This window comes from Jaculus jaculus, chromosome 6 (assembly GCF_020740685.1).
Source record: "Jaculus jaculus isolate mJacJac1 chromosome 6, mJacJac1.mat.Y.cur, whole genome shotgun sequence".
NCBI classification, from domain to species: Eukaryota; Metazoa; Chordata; class Mammalia; order Rodentia; family Dipodidae; genus Jaculus; species Jaculus jaculus.
The window spans coordinates 2,002,009-2,005,307 of NC_059107.1; positions in this window are offsets into that span (position 1 = coordinate 2,002,009).

Sequence of the window (3,299 nt, forward strand, 5' to 3'; positions counted from 1 at the left end):
GTGTCTATTTTTATTTTAATGGATCCTCCTCTCATTCCGATTTGGCCCCCACGTGAATGTTATAAACATTCATCCAACCCCGGCTCCTCTGTACTGGTTAGCGCTCTCCCGTTTTGCGAGAGCAACGTGGACGGCGCAGGTTAGGACGAGCCTCACCTGGTGTTCTCTCTTGGCCCTGGAGTTCTTTCCAGTCCTTCAGCTCCTCTGGACCAAAATCATGTCCAGTTACTCGTACCCTCCACCTCATTACGTGAAGTGGGGTTTTCTACAATGCCAGCACCCCGGGGGTGAGGCCAGGCATAAAGGCAAAGACAGCTGCTCTCTCTAGACTGCAGAAGCTGCCCTTGAAGCGTCCGCCTTGGCAGGAAGTGTCCTGGGACAGACGGCCTCTGTGATTAGACGTCGTCGTGAGTGGAGGAGTCAGAGGTGGATAACGGTACTTAGAGGTTAGGAGTGATTTGATCTCTTCTCTGAGATCTCGGGCCTCTTCCATGCTTGGTTCCACACTTTGTGAATTAAGGATAGGCCAGTTGAGGTTATGAAAGGCCCATTCAACTCAGGCATTCTGAAAGGAAAAAAAAAAAATGCTGGGCATGGTGGCACATGCCTTTAATCCCAGCACTCGGGATGCAGAGATAGGAGGATCGCCATGAGTTCAAGGCCCACCTGAGACTACATACTGAATCCCAGGTCAGCGTGGGCCAGAGTAAGACCCTACCTCGAAATCCACCCGCCCCCAAAACACATAATTTATCCTGAAACACTTATGAAAGTCATTTCCCATCAGCTAACTACCTCTTGCTCCAGAGCGAGTAAAAGCACACATCTTAGCAAACTTCCAGTGTGCTTGTGTCATTTAACAAAACCCGCGTCTCTGTTAACTCGAAGGCGGCTTCCCTGCCTGTACTGCTGCTCTCCCTTCCTCCTTCCCATTTCTTGTTCTTTTTCTGATGTCTTTCCCTTGCCGTGGCACTGGGAATTGAGTCGTATGCATTTTAGGTAAGCACTCTATCACTGAGCTGGCTCCCTTTTCTGATACCTTATTTTTAAATTGTTCTGTATTTATTTGTATGTGTATGCGTGTGGGTATCAGAACACGCAATGTCACAAATGCACCACTTTGCATCCTGCTTTACATGGGCACTGAGGAATCGAACCTAGGCTACCAAGCTTCACAATCCTAAAATCACTGACCCATGTCCTAAGCCCCTTTCCTGACATCTTAAAGCCACACAGAGCCAGGTGGTGATGAACAGTTTCTGTGGGGATTTTAGCATCTACAAGGAATATTGGCCTACTTTTTAAAATGATATTTTAAAATCTTGGGGAAAGGCAGAAGGAATGTACACTGTTAGTTTTTGTTTTGTGTTTTTGTTGTCAAGGACAATTTTGTAACACATAAGTCTTAAAACATGCAGCACTCTAACTCTCCGGTTCCATTTGGGAGGAAGTTATTCTAAGAATCATTTGTGTTTGCAAAAATTTAAATGAGGAGTTTTTGTTGACTAAAAATAATGAAAAGTTATAAATATGCACCCCACATTAAACAAAATGATTCATCAAGAAAAACTATCCTGCCTCCAAACATTACAAAACGCTGATATGGGAATATACCCGTGGGATATCAGTTGGATAAAGCTGATTAGAAACATGAACTAGCCAGGCTTGGTAGTGCGCACCTGTTAGCCCAGCTACTCAGGAGACTGAGGCAGGGAGATCAAAATGCAGAGCCTGACTGGATTACAGGGAGAGTTCAAAGCCAGCCTCAGCAATTTGGCGAAACTCTGTCTCAAAAAACAGCTGGACATGGTGGCACATACCTTTAATCCCAGCACTTGGGAGGCAGAGGTAGGAAGATCACTGTGAGTTTAAGGCTACCCTGAGACTACATAGTGAATTCCAGGTCAGCCTGGGCTAGAGTGAGACCCTACCTCAAAAAGCAAAACAATAAATAAATAGCCAGGCATGGTGGCGCACGCCTTTAATCCCAGCACTCTGGAGGCAGAAGTAGGAAGATTGCTATTAGTTCAAGGCCAGCCTGAGTCTACATAGTGAATTTCAGGTCAGCCTGAGCTTACGGAAGGCCCTATCTCAAAAAAGGGGAAAGGCTGGAGAGATGGCTTAGCAGTTAAAGGGAATGGCACCTGGGTCCTTAGGCTTTGCAGTCAAGGGCCTTAACCACTAAGCAATATCTCTTGCCCCCCCCTTTTAAGATTTATTTTTATTTATTTATTTATTAGAGAGAGAGAGAGAGAATGGGTGTATCATAGCCTCTAGCCACTGCAAGTGAACTTCAGACACATGTGTCACCTTGTGCATTTGGCTTACATGGGACCTGGAGAATCAAACGTGGGTCCTTAAGCTTCACAAGCAAGTACCTTAACCACTAAGCCATCTTTCCAGCCCTGGAATGCTTATTTACAAGAGCAAGTCATTGCAGAAACCTGTCCCTGACCCCTGGATTCTTGTCTGGCTTCCTGTTTCAAGATATGATTCCTAGGCTGGGGAGATTGCTCAGTGGTTAAAGGTGCTTGCTTGCGAAGTCTGCAGACCTGGGTTCAGTCCCCAGCACCCACATAAAGCCAGAGGCACAAAGCAGCAAGTAGCTCATATATCTGCAGTTCATTCGCACTGGCAAGAGGTCCTGGCGTGCCTGTTCTCTCTCTCTCTTCCCTGAAAATAAATAATTTTTTTCAAAAAAAAATGTGATGTCTTCTAGCATTGCCATTTACATGAGTACGAGGTGATGTGGTCAAAATTTATACCATGTAATTGGCACTCTAGGACAAATAATTGAAAACTTTGAACAAAATGATCACATATACAGCCTGCCTCTGGTATTTTGTTACAGCAACAAAAAAGCTGAGTTTTGTGGCTATTCCCTCCACAGTGAGAATTTTCCTCCTATAGGGAGAAAAGAAGCATAAGACTCAGGAAGCTGACTGAAACTGAGGGGGCTCAGGGACTCTAAGATTCACACAGCCTCTCCCCACAGTTATTGCTGGGGAAAAGGAGGCTCTCTGGTAAAGCCACCTGCACACACACACACAGAGCTCCGGGGCCTCGCTCGGGTGGGCTTTTCTTTTTTCTTTCTTTCTTTCTTTTTCTTTTCTTTTTTTTTTTTTGTTGTTTGTTTTGTTTTCTGTGGTAGGGTGTCACTCTGGCTCAGGCTGGCCTTGAACTCACAGCGATCCTACTACCTCTGCCTCCCCAGTGCTGAGATTAAAGGCGTGCGCCACCACGCCCATCTTTTGGTGAACTTTTCAATGATGCAGCTGGCTTTGAATCAGCCATGCACA